General features: G+C 40.0%; 1 protein-coding gene across 3 annotated transcripts in view; it reads right to left on the bottom strand.

Moving 5' to 3' along the window:
* The window catches only part of LOC121943703 (galactosylgalactosylxylosylprotein 3-beta-glucuronosyltransferase 1), an 87173-nt gene extending 69093 nt beyond the window's left edge, over positions 1 to 18080 (bottom strand). For all 3 annotated transcript variants that reach the window (XM_042487288.1, XM_042487289.1, XM_042487290.1), the window contains exon 1: positions 17563 to 18080. The gene's annotated coding sequence lies outside the window, so the exon portion shown is untranslated. The remainder of the gene's footprint in view (positions 1 to 17562) is intronic.
* Between the last annotated feature and the right edge of the window lie 552 nt (positions 18081 to 18632).

Raw genomic sequence — 18632 nt, 5'->3', positions numbered from 1 at the left:
AGAGCTCTCATCACTTTCTCTATGAGGAAGTATGAACTATATAACACTGCAGTTATTTTGCATATTTTTAAAAAAAAACAATCTGAAGACAAAAAAAAAAATCTTTACATATTTGTGGAAGCATCTAAGAGAAACACAACAACTTCTGTGTTGTGAAACTGACTGGAGCATGTCATAGACTGTATATAAAGATACACAACACGTCTCCAGTTCCTCTCACCTTACAAAAATATCCCAGATATGGCAGCTGTCATCTTGCCCTGGTGACATCATTAGGAGCAACAGTCTGCACAGTAACGATTGATGCTGTTTTTTTAGTTCCTACCCATCCAACCAAATAGGGGTAGATCCATTAAACACAAGCACACTGACTGGCACTCACAGCTGTCAATCATGTTGTCACACCCCTTTTTCATAGGATCAATTAAGTAATTAAAACCAAACTGATTAGAATAAGAAACATTTAAACAAGCATCAGGGTGATAAAACTGCTTAAACAAACAAACAAACAAAAACATTTTTGGAAAAATTTTATAGATGTAATTCGAGTTCTTAGTTTCGCCCATGTCCAGTCTGCTAACATGGAGGAGGTAGGGTTTATGACCTATACTGCAGCAGGTCACAAGGGGGTGAACAATTTAAGACATTTCTTTGACTGATAGTAAATTTTTACAACACTAAGTGAATAGTAGGACCCATGTTGATTAGCTAGCTTTGACTAGCTTTCCAAACAAAAATTGGAAGCTACTAGATTGTAATGTCAGCCCTGATTCCAACAAACCTAGATTTTCCTTTTTGGCTACCAGCAATGGTCCCCCAGCTGGTTAACTGCGTCAGTATTGGAACCGAAATAATGTCTCGACACAGATATTGCACCAATCAGATTACTAATTACTGATATTGTCATTCAGAACAAATCACATAAAGCTTACATACTCTTATTTTTGATACTGAATTTTGACCAAATAAGTGAAAAGCAGACAAAAGGATATTCACTGCTGATGTCTTAATTTTAATGTCAGTTAGACTTTAAATTTCAAACTTCATTACTGTATGTGTCAGCTCAGAATTACATGAAGCTATTCAGAAAAGTGTGCACTCACAGCAGCAAGGATAACCCTCATGTTCCAGACACATAAATAAAAGCAGGTGTGACCCATATTTACAAATAGCCAGGTCCCATAAATATCACTTAGCCAATAAATATGCTCCTATCAGACTGATAGCTAGGCTATGTATCCTGGCTGTCTAATGTGTCAGTCCCATACAGCCACAAATAACACATAAAACCTATACACCAAAACAAATATATCAGGAATAAAACACTGTGACCCTCACACACACACACACACAGACACACTGCTATGAAAGGCTCACACACACAAAGGCACACCAGGAAGCCCGATGCAGAGCGGGTGTCTTACTGATTACAAACAATGTAAGACATCTCAAGGCTGCTATCCCGCTTCTCTCGGCATAGTAAATATTGTAATGCAGCTCTTTCTCTTGCTATTCCTTGATGCATTTTTCCACACAGTGTTTGGCTTTCTCCCTGCGTCTCACCCTCTGATTAAACACAAGTCTAAAGTTCATATATATTCTGTCTTTACCTAAACCTCTGACAGCTTCTAATTACACAAGACTAGCAGCAGACGGCTCTGGCAGTGATCTTTTAAATCTGACACATCTCTGTAGTTGGTTAATGAAATGGTGGCCTCAAAAACATACATCCAAACCATACAAAGTGTCTATTTCTCTGCTATTTAGGCAGCCATTGAACCCCTTGCAGTGGAAGTCACAACATGTAGGAATGCACTCCCTGCCCTGTACACTCATCAATCAATGTTTGCAGCACTGTATATAAAGACTTCAGCACTGCATGGGAATAAAACATGAGCCACACACCCAGAAATCCATATCCATTATCGTGGCATGCATGCTTTTCATTTACAGTATGGCGTGGCTGGAGCCATATTGATTTTCATCCCTTCTCCCTGCTTTGTACGTGGTGTAAAAGCTTGTTTCCCCTCTACGTATTTGAATTTAGCATGTTGGAAACCACATTTGGACGGAACCTATCAATCATAGGTGATAATCACTAACATTGTTTGTGCGGTGAACTCTGTGTTCAGCCAATGAACCGTAGATTCAACAACTTTTGCTGTATTTGAAAGTAATTTCAGTAAAGGCTATTTGATCATTGCTTTCTTTCTTTGTTTGTTTCTTTGTTTCTTTCTTTCTTTTTAACCTCATACACTATGATTGAGAGTATTATTGTGAGTGTTACATGTGCATGAACATGAACATTTTGGTTTTGCAATGCAGCCCCTAAAGTCTGGAGAGTTGACTTTTTTTTTATCTTGTGCAAAACAAGCTATTAGCATGTGCACACAAGATAATTATTTTGTGAGATAATTAAATAAATGAAATCACCTTTCGGGACTTTGGGTAATCCTTAGATTTTTCATCTATACTGCAGATTTAAATGGTTCCTTACTTCAGCTCTTATACAGACTTATAGTTTCTTATAAAATCCCTTAATTTGAATTGAAATGATGAAAGCTGAAAAGGATGATGTTATTAACTGTGTCGCTTTCACAAAATTGCGAACTGATTATTTAGGTTCTTTCACTGACAAATTAATAACTTGAAGAAGTGGGACTCATTGTTCTTTGCTCAACCTGACATTATGTGTGCACTGCACGGCTGAAAAATGAAAGGCAGCAGGGGTAAGTTGTTTTTGCTATTTAACTATTTTACATATTTAACTTGTCAAGCCTAATTTACAATCATGGATCCAGCTTGCATATTAAACAAGACCCTCTAAAGCTAATTTTTACAAATAATGTAAGAAGCATATAAATACATAAAGACTGATAGCTACATGCGGCACATGCACACACACAGACACTGGCACACTAAATCCTTTGTAGCAAAAGGAAATGTCACCCTCATGGGGAGAATCTGGAATCACATGAAAAGGAGGCCAGCCTCTTTCTTTGAAATGTTCTTCTGTGGAGGAATTGTGACGACCCAGCCGCTCCCTTGTTGCTTTGCTGCCCAAAGGCCTATAATCAAACACTACAGCAAATGAATTTTTATGCAGCTGGACACTAATGAAATTTAGCATTTTCCCTCTTAGTCTTTAGTGGCACATAAACAACACAGACACTCTCTCCTTTGTCCTCTGTGTAAAAAACAGTCAATGCTTTCAGATTCTCCTCTCCCATGACTGATGACTCACCCCTCTCGCGTCTTTTGGTGTGCAGACAAGACCTGAGTGACACAATCATAAAGCTATCAATTAAAGGCACCTCCTCTGAGCATCCTTTCAGGAGCATGGTTGTATTTCCCTGCTGTCATGCTTATCAGAGAGCATCAAAAGGCTTAAAATACTCAGCGGTAAATCCAGGTTCAGAAAAATGTCAGTGCTGGTAAAAGAAATCAAGCTATAACATGATAAAACTCTTCTGTATTTGACATTTTTCACCGTATTTGGTCAAACACCAGGACTTAGAAGCTTTTCAGTTGCTTTTGAAGTGCAAGTGGTTTGAGACTTTACAGTGAGGTGAGCCTAACACATATAAACACAAATATTATGAAAAATCTGAGCACAAAATTGTGTAATACTCAACAGGAGAGCTAAATTGCACGTCTTATTGCAATGAAGTAGCAAAACAGTAATCTTAACAGCTAGGTGATGAGACCCGATATTTACTCCTCTGAAGCCCTAAGCTTTCTCTGCCCTCCATTTATTCTGAGTCACCGCATGCAGCTCAGACATGCTCAACATCACACATGGTGTCCAGCCCTGCTTATCCTCTTAGAGTTATCTTGGTGAAGCATGAAGGCTTTAATTGGTTAACCACCGCACTTGGAATATCAGTGACTCTGTCATTAGCCAATGAGCCAAGGACTGCAGCAGCTTCAGCAGTTAGTCCCTAAATTGGGCTGATGGTCATCCATGCTCGTAGTGTAATTTGCTTTGTCACTAACTAACAGTTAAAGGTGCTTTCCCCATCTGTTAATACAAGAGTGCCCGCTACACAGCCCATGTCCTGTTTGTCTTTGGCTGGAAAAAGGTTTTCTTAGCTGTGATTGTGAAGCGGTAAGTACCCAACTTGTCAGATCCCATTGCTAGCTTTTGATTTGAACAGCATTGACCCTGATTGCAGTGGTGGGCGAAGCAACTCCATGCAGCGGAAGAGGACACAGCTCTGTTCTCAGCCAAAAGCGCAGCTTGGTCTCCTCCACTGTTTAAATATGAGCATGTCAATACAGCCATTGCACACGGCTGCATATGCCCCTCTGGCATGATTCCTCCTCGACTGAATCGATTCAAGCTCTGTTTATCTCATTAGCTTGTAGCGTGTAATCAATCACACAAGGGCATTTGTTTCGGGCCTCCAACCCACTGCGTATTATAACTCAACTCCTTTCCTCATTGTGAACATTGCTCTGTCTCCAGTTATCTTTAGCAATGACGCTACACTGAGCTGCTTGTAGCTGAGCACAGCCTCTTGGCATTCATTCAAATGATCTTGTTTCAATAATGGTAAGTGAAGCGGCGTCCATGCAGGCGAAGGACAAAAGACACATATGCATGAAACGTGTGCACACACATACCTGCACTCATGACTACAAAGTATTCTGAAATCTGCTTCATGAGTAAATAAGTAGGTGCTCACTGTGTTTTTGCACCATTGATACAATGATGTGCTTTCATTTTGTCTTTTATTCTTTTCATTAAATCGCATGATTTAATATCCATTTCCTCTTATTTTACGAGGTAATATTATACTAAACTTGATCACTAATTGAAACTGGAAGCAAAATGATGTATTTACACGGAAACGGGAAGATTATTCACTGCAGTTCAGGTTTAAGTCACATGTAGGGGAGAATAAAACCTACTAAGAAGTCACTGTGTGAATGTTTACTGCATGAACCTCATATAGGCCTGCATTTCAACCACTGAGATATTTTGAATCTGCAGAGTTTACACATATTTAAACTCTCCCTCCTTCCTTTCCTGTCTCTCTCAAACTGTCCTACAAATACAGGGAAAATTTTGGGAAAATGCATTCCCTGTATAGTTCCCCTACTTATTCCAGACTTGACTGAAGTTGTTGTGCACATATTTGTCATAGCAGGACGACAGATGTGAGAGCATTGGACACCATCTAAGCAGACAGGCTGCAGGCCAATCGTTAATGCAGCCTTCGCCTATTTCACTGAGCCACCTTACAGTTCTTTTGACAAACCATCTCAATACATACCCAGGCAGCACAAACAATTACTACGCTGTCGGACATACCTAGATGGCATTTAATGGAACTACCAATTTCTCTACTAAGCAGCGGTCCACAGTAGTAATTTGCAACAAATTTCTCTGGCAACATACTTCTGCTCTGTCTCTCTGTACTTCATAAAGCTGAGGCAGACATAAACAAGATATTCACTTAAGTCTCTCATGGGAACAAAATTACGATACAACGCTGATTCATTCTCATTGAAATCCTTTCCAACTGTACTAGAGTTTTGAGGGGAGACGATGTAATCGGTCCCTCGATGCCAAAATGTGTTGATCTACTAAAAACAAAACTAGACAGAGCCATTCAGAAATCACTGAAACAGTCAGTGACAATAGCTGATAATTTTTATTGTGATTTGATGCTCATTTTAGTCATCCAGAAGGGATCCCATATTACTCATTGGATATTTAAGTGATTTTCCCTGATATGAACATGAAGGACTTGTTGTGAAGGGGCACTAAACCCTGGTTGGTACAGCTGCACTAGTCATTGCTCAACTTCTGCTCTAATAATTCCCACATATTCTCCAAATGATAATATTCAGAGCCATCATATCTGTAGTCAGATGGTACGAGCAGGCTCAGTAGATGTTGCCTGAGGGGCATCATGATACAGCCCTCAGGACTGCATATGTAAACTGCATATCAAACCTGCTGGTTAGCATTAAGCATAGAGGAATGAGGGTGGACAGCTTTTCTCATGTTGTAAAATCAAAATGTATATCTCAATAAACCTTACTATCAGTAAATTCCACCTTGTTCATAACGTGACAATCTTCTATGGTACACAGAGATATCACTTATGAAATGATTATGAAAGTGATTATGAGCATGAACGGTTTAAGCTCTTTATTTTGTATCTGTATTTTACAGCTTGTTCACGGCAATTAATTCTTATAGCCAAGAAGCTCAACAAATTAATGCCGGTGCAATGCAGGTCAGACTTGCCGCTCATTGCTTTTATAAAACCAATAATTAAAGTCCAAAGCAGAAAGGCGATAAATGTGCATGGTAGATGCTCCGAAAGGTCACCTTGTTCTTTAGAACTTTTAAAATTAAATCAATATTTTAAAATTAGTTGGATTTCTGACAACCACACACATTAGGCTACATCAAAGAGGATTCCCCTCCTCAGGTGCAGGAGGGTTAGGAAGGGAGTATTTCACGTAAATCAGAGTCCAGGAAAATCAGATTGCTGCTTTTCAGCCACATGGTATTGGAATACCAGCGACAATGTCTCAGCATTCATGGGGGAAACAGAGATACTTTGCCGTCATTACCCACATGCCAGCGTGATTCAGAGATGCAACACTGTGTGTGAGAGGTAATTGGCGCCTACTGCACATGAAATGTCATGCAAGCAATGACAAGAACAATAAAAACAGGCTTGCAATGGCCTGTCATCTCTTGCTCTCAGCATGTCAATGTTTGGCAGCTCTGAGCTGCAGAAATGCTGACTTCTGCTACCTCTCACACACCTTGAGGTGTTTCAACTTTAAACAATTAATTTCACTAATTTTAAATTTGGCTGAAGTTGGATGATTGTAAATGCTAACATGACACAGAAGTGGAATGAAAATAAATTCATCTCCCAGCACTAACACATTTCCGTCTGTATTTACTCTTACTTGAGCTTTACTGCTGTTGGTATTGTTGGTCGGGAAATGTAAATGTACCACACATGGAAAAACAATCATCAATATTTAATTTAGGGTAATTCCCTGCAGCAAATGAATGTTTATCCATCTCACTCAGTCAAAACAGTCACAACTGCTGCCTACATTACCTCTAGTAACTCTGAATGGCAAAACCAGACAGCCCTCTCTGTGCCAATCCTATTTCATACTGTGTAACAAGGATGATTGCACCATGGCAGAAAATGAGTTCAGCACATTCAGCATCGATGGATAAAAAAAAAAACTGTCATGGTTTTAATAGTGTTTTCATGGGGTAGATTAGTGAATCAGATTGGTCTCAGATCTAGAAAATCATTTAGAAAATGGGAGCCATAATGCTCTAACCCTGCCATTTCTTCTTCTTTTGCACTCATCGGTGGTTTGCAGAGGTCCAGAGCAGCTGACACAACACTCATAGACTGAGCTGCAGGAGCGGAGGGTGTGCAGCTGCATTTGAATCAAATAGCCATGACAAACTTTACATTGTCCTGATATCACACAGAATTTTCAACTTGTTACACTCTGGGTAGATCTTTAGTCTGACATTGCGTCCACTCTAATCAATTTAGGTTAGAGGACTCGATTTTCCCTAACCAAACTCTTGAGACCACGTCAACCACCTGATTCTCATGTCAGTTTAAGTCCACCCTGATGGATTGCCATGCTAACACACTTGTTTACTAGGGTTTGATGAGTGGAGTAAACCAAACTAGTGTCTGGCAATATTGAGAAGACATAACACAGCACTTGACAAGAAATTGAGGGGGCAGTGTATCACATTTCAAGCGAGACAAGACCATAGGACATGACAAAATGTAGAGTAAGAATTCTCTGTCCTCATGTCATAATTATTAATGGCCTCACAGACCAGCACCGTCTTCCACGATGCTTTCAGTAAAAGGTACATTGTTATGACTTAATTTATTGTTGCCATCTGTTGTTGTCACAATCTTCCCTGTCAACATAAAGGCTGCATGGAAGTATGTGGGCAGTGATGGTTACATTTGAAATTAATAGATCTTTTTTCGAATGTAAAAGGGAGTGTTTTTCAACTGAGAAACCACAGTTTCGTGTCATGATACCAGATGACTCAAATTTGGGAAGTGGGCGGATTCAAAGATCTGAACCCAGACAAAACACCAACACTCTCATCAAGACACTCATCAATTCATTAGATATTACAATCATGACAGAGAGAAAAAAATGGACGCCAATAGAGAAAGATCATTTTCGTCACACCCATGCGTGCTTATGCCTCATGTTTTCACTGACATTATGCTAACACCCATTTTGATGAAATTATATACAATGCAAAGACACTCTCTCCACCTTCCACCCACTTTGAAACGGGGTGTAAATCAACAAATTATCTCACTTGTTCCTCTTTCAATTTATTGGGTTTAAAGCAAATACGACCGCATTTCAACAACTAAAATAATCAGACTAGTCATCTAAGCATTTCCACCCATCCTCGAGACATAATTTATGTCTGACTGACCTATTTGTTAATAGAACAGTCCTTCTTATCAAGATGAACAGAAGTGAGCCTGTTGATGAATTCTCATACCTTGGTAGCATCATTAGCACTCACAATGGATTCTTAATGCACATCAAGACCCTGCTTAATTAATTAACAACAGGCAATGTGTCTTCTGTAGATTGCATCTACATTTGCATAATGCTCTGTAATGCAATGAGGAGTCTGTTTTGCTGTGTGGTAAAATATAAAAAGTTGACACCTTCCGTATAGAAAACGTCTGCACTGGATGATTACCGGATGTTGGCTAACATGCCATTTTTTATGAACATACTTTAGCAGCCCTATTTTGCATTACAGAGAGAAATGTACCTCTATTTACCATGATGCTTTAGTGTGTAATCCGTCAAATGCCTGGTAATCAAAGACATTTCTGGAGTCACGTAGATATACACTAGATAAGGTAGAATTATCTTGGGTTTTTTTTTGTACTTCAGAAGGTTATAAAAGTAGATCTGGTTGTAAAGATGGACGTTTATACAGTGCATCTACACTTTGTGGCCAGTAAGATTGAGTGTAAGCTTAAGTGTGAAACAAATATTCTTGTCCCCTTGTCCCTCTGCTGTCCACTTTACTCCTATAACAGTTTTTACTGATCCATTTTGTCAATCAGTATATGGTTTATTAGGTGCTAGAGAGATGTTTATCTATGAATGCCACTCACTTTGTGTTTATTGTTTGTTTTACTTACCTACTGTAACAAGACGACATCTTTAGGATACAATGTCTTTATTCAGTCGGAGGGCTTTCTTCATGATTTCCTAGCTTTTGCAGGTAGTATTTTGTCCTGTCATTGACTCATTTATCAGATTCCTCACTGACTTTAACTGCTGTTGCAACTAACTGATGATTATACATCTGTACATTGAAGTAATGGTGATCACTGGCCAGCCGTGTCTTTGGGAGGTTACTGAAATACTCTCTAAGCATGTTCATAAGGGGATCCTTTTCCCCTACAGAGGTGGAGGGACACTTAGTTTTCATCAAAGCTGAGGGATTTACGACAAAGCCTCTAGGATTTTCTCAAGAGGGTAATTGAGAGTGCTTGTTTGTGCCTCAAAACCAAGACTTTTTTGTTGTGCCGTGTGTTTGCCATCGCCATCGCCTAATCTGTGAGTAATTACAGCAGCTCTCCCTGGAAGGAACTGGATGCTTATCAAACAGACAAAAGAAAAAAGCCCCCCAAAAAAGGAAGATCCACTGCCAGAATCATTCATATTCAATCACAGTATCTGTGAATAGACTTCTCTTTGGTAAGTTTAATAAATTAATAATGAACTTAAGGTTGAAAATAACAAATTTGGGCAACTTTTCGGCACATTTTTCCTCACATCTGATTCCAACCTGAACAAATTACTTGAAAACATAATTTGGTCACATTGTTTGATTTTTGAGGTCAGCACAGATTTATCACATAGATGTGTTTAACACGTCTGTTTTACTACCACACTGTTCACCACTATGCTGTGAGAGGAAGGAAAGACTCTTTCACTGTGTGAGATGATCATCCAGCCTCCTGGCCTCAGACACCAGGCACAACATACGGTATGCTATAGCCTTACATTTAACTCAATACCCCCCCCCCCCGCTGAGCTGAGCACTTCAGTGTAGACACTAGCTGTGCCATCGCCGACGCTGATTATAAATTAAGCTTATTTTGTCATGGCAGGCAGAGTGGGGCTCCTCCTGTTCATTCTCTTATGTGATATAATTGTATATATCTGAAGATAGGAGAGGAGAAATATGTGTTTTCCTGTCTATTCTTTGTCAAAGTCTGAGGTAGAATATGGTTTGACAGTGGGGGAGGTGAAGCTTGAGGGCTGTGTCAGGGGCTTTGCTTGTGCTTTACTGTGTGCATCTTTGTGTGTATACAGCATGTTGTATGACTGCACATACAATATGCCTCCAGTGGCATTTTTATTCTGTCTTTTAATCTCAAGCAGGCCTGATAAATGTGAACACAAGAGATAGCACACTGCCAGCTGTCCCTAATACCTTCTCTTTTTCTAATACAGAAGCCTTGCCCCCAGGGACCATGGGTAACCACAAATACACATAGTAAGATTATTTTAAAAAATCATTAAGAAAAAGGGGGGAACTTATTTGAATCGTGCAACATTACTGATTGAACCAGTAAACAACATTACAAGCCTTAGCAGCAAATCCCTGTGAAACAGAAATGATGCTATTCATTTTATTGACACTCAAAAACAACACTTGCTCAGCAGATGCAAAAGCAGTCGCTTGCTAACATGTTGCAGGTTTTTGTTTGTGATAAAATCCCTCCCCAAGATCTGAAATTAAAAAAGACTAGGACCTGCTCTATCTTGGTGTTTTAACTAGTACAATGGTTTCTTTGTTGCTGGGAAAAAAACACATTAGCTTTTGTTTGACAGTGATAATAGAAGTAGGGGTCTGCTGACTGCATTGAACTGAAACAGCATCAACAAAAGAGCAATCAAACCCAAAGGTGTCCAGTTTTGGCAGGAGCTATAATGTAATACTGAATATGTGTTTGAGAGGATGCCCTGGTTTTCAATCTGGTTTTCAACTGAATGAATTGTGATCTCCCAATCGGGGCCCTATATACACACGTACAGATTTTTTTTTTTTAAACAGCTATCTTCCTTAATGTTTTGGCTTCTGAGAAAACAATTTTGGATCAGGCCCAGTTGAGCTGGCCAATGTTGTAACAATGTCCAGAGTTGAATTGAACTTTTGTATGTCCATATCATCACATGTGTTTTTGACTTAACTCTTTTGTGCTTATATTGAAGGGGAATCTTACTTGATGAAATCTTTCATGCTTTGAAAAAAAAGTAGGCAGTACAATTTACTACCTTTGCAATGAGGGGATACAGCCAATGCCGCTAGGCATTTGGAGGTTTTTTTGTTTTCTCATGTTGATGGAGACATTTTGTAAAATTCAACAAAACTTGAAAAAAGGGGGAATAACTTTAAATAGTAAATAAATATATATCTATATACGTGTAGACAAGTGTTTTCAGGATTAACTTCTATAGTTTCACTACGTGTATAAAGCAATCAAAAATAGCTACCTCTGGGAGACACCAACAGAATGTCAAGAAACAGCCCCTTATATTCTTAAATATAAATCAAACATAAATATATTGCAGACGAAAAGACGAATAACCACAACAGACATCCAGTTCTTAATGAAATACTGGAAAAATTAGCAAACAATAATTGTATTCAAATCCAGCTTTTATCACCCTTCAGCCACTCCATTCCTTTGATTTTAATGCACTTGATTGCTACTTTGCTTCTACTTGCTTCAATACTTCCAGGATAGCATCCCATCCTCCACTTATAATCCCCGGTTTTCAAACCCGATTTCCCATTTAAGTGAGTGGTGATGTCCTACATAATGATTATCTTTGGCAGCCTTTGCTGAAATGGCTGAAACAAGTCAGGATGAATTCAACAGCTACGGCAGTTTGGAGGAATTGAACATCTAATTATTCTGTACTGCTGGTCACTCCAAGCTGCTCTGATGTACCGCGGGCAAACAACTGCTGTCCCTGGAAGGAGAAAAGCTGCTGGAGAGAAGGCAGAGAGCCTCTGCCAGCACAAGTCTGTGGAGCACAGTTTATTCTAATTCCTCTGCAGGACTTTAATGAGCCAGGATAGTGGCTGTCTTAATGGGCAGCCAGACAGATTTTAAGTGCCCCATGGAGTGTAATCCACGGAGGTACAGAACAGCACTGCTGCAAGGCCCAATAGATTGAGCTTGGTTTCATTTTGCTATAACTTGGCTTCTAAGCTGTTCATTAAAGAGGGCATGTGTTTTAAGCCCCTGCCTTTGGGACCACCATGGGAAACAGTCAAAACATGTCATCATACAATTTAAACTTCAGTTTTTTACACTATACAAGACCAACTTATATTACTGAGCAAACACCATTTTCTCAGGTAACCCTTATGTATTAATGTAGATTTCGCGTCCCTCTAATTTGCATTCTTACCATCTTAAAATTGTCAAATACGCAAAAAAGGATAATAGAACATCATGGTCAGCCAAGACTTGCAAAGGAATTTGTAAGCAGTGTGGTGGAGGACTATAAACTTCTTAAATTTATAGTACATTAAAGGCCAATTATCCTTGGCTTTGCCTTTTCAAAACAAAGTTTCTCTTTATTTTCTATTACCAGGAGGAATTCTCTAAATTGCTCTTTTTAAAACTATGCTCTGTATATTGATGCTTTGGGAAATGCAATGTTTGGAAGTAGGAGTTTGAATCTGTGTAAAAATAATTTTTACTAGCCTAAGCCCTAACCCTTAACCCTAAAAAAATGTGGTATTAAGGTTAGGGGTTTTAAGTCAAAAACGGGTAAAATGAAGCTTTACTTTTATTTTTATTAACTTAGATTAAGCACATTGAATGCAACATCCTGATGCTTTTAGTATGAGTCAGCCAATCTGCTTTTGACCATGCATAAGTGACAATCAGCCTGCTGATGTAAGAATAGTGATTTCATATGCTGGTTAGCCTCAAGGTGCAAAAATGCTAATTAAAGAAACTGTATTCTATTTATGTTGCAGCAGGAAGCATGCCTGATATCAGAAAAAAATGTCATCTCATTACTCTTGTTTTCATCTTTAGTCTGACATTGCATCCGCTTTAACTGATTTCTCTGGGAGATGGGGATTTGATTTCCCTAGCCAATCACTTATCACAAATCCAAATTAATCTAATGTCATTTTAAGTCCATTGCAGTTCAGCACCATTAATACACCAACATACTCCTACAGTACGCCAAGCAGGCGAAGTCTGCACACCACTTGACAATTAACAGAGCAGATAAGCGGGACCCGCCACTAAATTTAAGCAATGAGAGTGGCATTTGCGTAATCACGACCGTTGTTTATTTTGTCTTCTGACAGTAACATGGTTGCTGCCACTGTCAGATTACACTCATAGATTTTAATAATAATGGACCAAAGATGGTGCCTATTCATTCCAATGGAGTTGTTCGCCTGGCACATGTGCCAAAAAAGTTTTGTAGCTTCCAGGTTTACTTCCATGGTATGTAGCCCACTGAGTTCCGCTCACAAGTTCATAGACTTTACATTGTGATGATGCTGCAGTTTTGCAAATTTCTTTTCTTGTCTTAAGGAGTTTAACAAATAAAAAACAAAACAAAACAAAAAAACCCACCATGGCTCAAAAATTCATCATGGAAAAGTTAGAACTGGCTTTGTTTGCAGTTTGATGTGTCCTGTCAACAGTTTTATAGATGTGTCTTTTATAATGGTGGTCTATGGGGAAAATGCTTTTCGGACCGCGGGATATTTTTTTTGTTGCATTATAGCGACTGACCACTGGGAAAAATTGGCTGCAAGGCTTTCGTAGGGCCTAATTACCCTCTACTCAGCTTTCCTGGCCTTTGCCAGAATGTGTTAAGCAGTGCACCAGTGTATTGAAATGAAGATGCATGCATCGTCATGTCAGCATACCCGTTTCATTTCGAGAGCACAGCGAAGTAAAAAAAACTATAATGCTGGGATATATTTAGAAGACATGCTGACTTAGAACAGCCTTGATAGCAGCATCTATCTCGCCCAACATTGTTGTTATTACTCTTCATTGGTCCCAGCATGCCACTTGACAATACTTGACAGCAGCATGACAATGGTTTTAGTCCTGTCTGTGGTGGTAATTTGTTAACCGTTAGTCCCCCTGCTTTTATATTTTAACTGAGAAACTGCTGTTTCATGTCACAATGCCAGACCAGATTCAGTCAACTCATACTCAAATTCAAAGGTCTGAATCCAGGTAAGTGTAATACATGAAAACAATACTACATAACATTCACATCCTACACTTGACTTCAACATCCAAACCCTGCTGGATTAAGATTTAAAACTGTAGCCTTTTAAAGATCAGGCTGCTGCAGCTTCATTCTGGGAAACAAGCACGGGGGTTAATACCCATGATCATAAAGATACGTTCCTCTCTGTAATTACTGCATGTTTGAGTGTTTAATATCTACGTATATTGTGAGAGTCCATGAAGCCATGTGTGTAAATATATGTATGAACCGCTCCAGCTCTATCCATACTTAAACATATATCGCGCTGCATTTTCTTCATACTGTGGCTTGTTGAGTCGTATGTTGTATCTATTGTATGTGATAAAGGCGGCTGCTTCGCCCTTCTATTGCCTTAGGCTGGACAGCTCCCATGACTGAATCTGCAGAGAAGTTCAGCTACCTTCAAAGAGAAACCCACAGCACAGACATCAAACATTAATGAATTTTGCCCATGTGGAGTGGGGTTCAAAAACCTGGATCTGTGGGCCCTCAGTGTAGGTTGACGGGCTTTACATGCACCCACATGCTGCCCTTTGTTTCTAAACCTCCGCAGCCTTGTCAATAGCTTTCAAAACATTTGTGCAAAGTCTAATCCTTCCATCTTGTCGGGCTTCATGCACATTATTACACTGTGCAATGATGTGTGAAATACTGCTGAGCTATCGGTGACGAACATTTGTCCTCCACATATGGACATACAATACCTGCATTATAACGATGTATACCTGTATGATATAATCATGATTTAGTGTAGTGTTCTCTATTTTTTGATTCTAGATAAGGAAAACAGTATAACATTTACATAAAAGCATTAATAAATTGTTTACTTAAACGTAATAATATGCTGTTTTAATGCATTTTAATGTGGAAATGGCAACATGTAGCCAGGTAACTTGCTTTGTCTATTTGTATCTGGCTTCCTAACATGTATAGTTTCACATTTCAATACTTAATATAAACTGACAAGCTTTATTAGTTAAGAGTTGTGGGTTCTTCCACTTAACGATATCCATTCAGCTCTTCAGTTAAAATATTAGTTTGACCTTCCAGTGAGTAGAGACTTTGATAGGGCTTTTCCTAATTGACTAAAGAGACAAAATAGCTCCACTAACGCTAGTGAGGCATGTAAACTAACCGCAATTGTGGACTGCCAGGCTAGTCAACCCAAAGTTATTTCCATTTATGAATTATAATGGATGGAACTCACCAGCATTAATGCATGACTTGTTACACATCAAAAAGAGAATACATTTCAATTTATAAATATGTTATCCTTTAAGTATGCCTTATTTAGACCTGCTTCAAGCTGTAAATCATGAGTCGCAGTGTAAGAACTGCAGCCACATTATGTGTGTATATTTCTGTCCCCCTCAGCACTTTGTGTATTGTACGGCCAAGACGAGTGGGCAACCATGAACATAGAATGAAATGACAAGCCGTCCGCTTCCATAAACAAGATCTGGATGCTATTTGCTGACATTGCCAGACCGAGCAGAAACTAAATATATACACGGTCAGTCAGTCAGAAGGTGCAGTGCTATAGAAGCATACTAACTCCCCAGTGAAGAACAGCTGGGGACATGCACAGCTTCATTGTATGTGAGCATACTGTACATGGGTGAGAAATGGGTGCTAGGCATTGCTACCATCATGTATGAAGACTGTGAGAGACAGATGAGGAGAAGTTTCGAAAGGGAGGAGCACACATAGTTAATTTAGTGGTCGATGGAGGAATCTTTGCCATTGCATGTTTTATTGTATTTCACAGTGCGGGTTGACTGATTCACAGCCCTGTGATGACCACAGTTTAAGTTAATTTCTCCATATATTGTCACAACTGCAGACTCCTAGAACTATAAAGCTCACTTGAATGAAGTATTTATTAAATGGTATTCTTATATTAACAATTCCAGAAAAAAATCTTTTTTTTCCTTTTTTTTTAATTTGAAATCCACTTTTCTCATGCACAGTGGCTTGTTTGTCAAAAGCTTGAAAAACAGCATATCCGCTCAATGTGCCTGATGTCATGATGGGTGTCAGCGTCGTGTGACTGTACCAGTCAGAGCTTCCAGGGAGAGTCAGGTTGATGTTTCCTGACACATGAGTAAGGACTTAGGACTGGAGCCCAAACCTTTGGCACTGACACCACACAGTACAAGACTTTTCACAGAGACTGACAGTCCCTGATAACTACAACCACATATAATTAAGCAGTGAACCCTGCAATATTGATTTTGCCAACATACCTTAAACATGCTAGATTGCTTCCTCTGTTGCTCCCATTGCATACTGGAGCAATGTTTACTGTTTTCTAGTTCATGTTCATAACAGCCACAATATGCTATATTTGTCCCATCAGCAGACTGAGGGGGAACATAGGTTGACACAATTGTTTATTAAGTCCTGGATCAAGGAGTTGCACCTGTGCTGGTCAGGAGAACACACACTGCATCTTTTCACAAACAGCCAGGGTTTCCTTGGTAGGTGTCAGAAATGAGAGCGTACAGCCCACTTAACTTCGACTCAGGCTTTCCTTTTCTCAAGCCAATGCCCCTTTTTTGCTCGCTTCTGTGGACAAGTTGTTATTTTCTGACTGGAAGGTAGTGTACGGCTCCCCAGGGTCACCAGTGAAAGTGCACTGTCAGACTTTGCTTTAGAAAACATGCACTGTATTTTGTTTTATCCCTCAACCGCCCTTCTTTTTCTTTGAGTCTTCATATGTTTTATTTCTCTTACATGATTTTTAATGTGCACCACAGGGGATGGAATCCATTTTTATAGAGGGGGTGCATTTCTCAGCTGAACTCACTGAATCCAAACTCTAATTGGACCTGATCTGTTCTTCAGTTTAAGAAGGAAATATCTCCAGCCTCTGCTTTCTCAGCGCCAAAATGCCCATCACAGGGATTATCAGCAATTGTTTTCATCAGGGTAGACACTGACTCTTCTTTCTCCCCCCAGCTCACACTGCCTCTCTGCGGCATGCAACATGCATAGATTTTCCCTCTCACTTCCACCGATGATGCTGCGCACAGCGACCCAGGGACAAAGATGGCAATCTCCCCGCTGCTGTTCCGAACCTGATCAGCATGGAAATTGGTTCACCTCTATCAAGCTCGTTTGCATGCTTACAAGTGCATCTCAGATGCATATCTGACCCTGCCGACCAATCAGGCACAGAAAAAAAGAAGAAAAATTTACCTCATTCAAAGACTTGTGCGGAAACTGCTATTCCCAGCGCATGCGGCAGAAGGACTCCAATTCATTCTAGAAATCCTGTTTTTGTCCCTGCTGTGTGTTGTCCCCCCCTTCCTCTTCCTTGTCCCTTGTCGAAAGAGAGGCAGCAGTCAAAGCATCCCTTTCTTTTATTCTGCCGTGCCAGCTGACACCCGCCTTCATGCCTTGGATGATGGAGATGAAAAAAAGAGAAGAGGATATAAAGCAAAGAGAGGACTCAGGCTCCCAGGATTTATTTTCCTCCCTCTCTCCCTCCCTCTCTCCTCTTCTTGCGCTCACACAAGCCGAAACAGGCGCACGAAGGGGGGAGACGTCAGATTGGCAGCGATGGATGTGTGTTTTTGCTCCGTGGCTCTTCACCTCTTCTTTCTCTCACCCCCCTCTCTTATATCCGCTCTACCTCTGTCTGTCCCTCTCTGTCCCTCTCTGTCTCTCTCTGCCTCGTTGGTTCACACAGAAGGAGGCTGCTCTGTCGTGACGGGTGACACGACTCTACGCGTGCAGAGACATCTGTGAATGTGCTTATGTTGGGGGACTAAAGTAGCCTCTTAGCAGAGATTGAGACCACCCTCCCCTCCTCCCTTACAGAGATGGGCTTTCTAATGGCATGTACCATTAACGCTCAGAGCAGGGTGGGCTAGGCTGCAGCATTGAAAGGAGAGAGGGGAGAGTGAGGGAAGGAGTGGGGGTAAGAGAGAGAGGCAGAGGAGAGAGATGGAGGGGAAGATGTGGTCAACGACTGAAAGACAGAGTCCTGATTCCTGTTTTTTTTTTCATTGTGTATTATTAACTATGCATAAGTAAGTGACAAACTTCACAAGCTCTACCCATCTATGTCAATTTCCTTTGCAGTTTGCAGATGCACACATGACCTCACTGCACAGATCCCTCATCCCTGATAAAGACGTTTAAAGGCAACAGCTTGGACATATGCAGAATCACTGTATAGGACAAGAGCATATGTTGGTTTTGGCAGTGGTGAATTAATTCTGGAAGAGCTGCAATTGTGCCACAGATAAAACCTTCACTCATGC

This window comes from Plectropomus leopardus, chromosome 5 (assembly GCF_008729295.1).
Source record: "Plectropomus leopardus isolate mb chromosome 5, YSFRI_Pleo_2.0, whole genome shotgun sequence".
NCBI classification, from domain to species: Eukaryota; Metazoa; Chordata; class Actinopteri; order Perciformes; family Serranidae; genus Plectropomus; species Plectropomus leopardus.
This window is presented reverse-complemented; position numbering and strand designations above follow the sequence as displayed.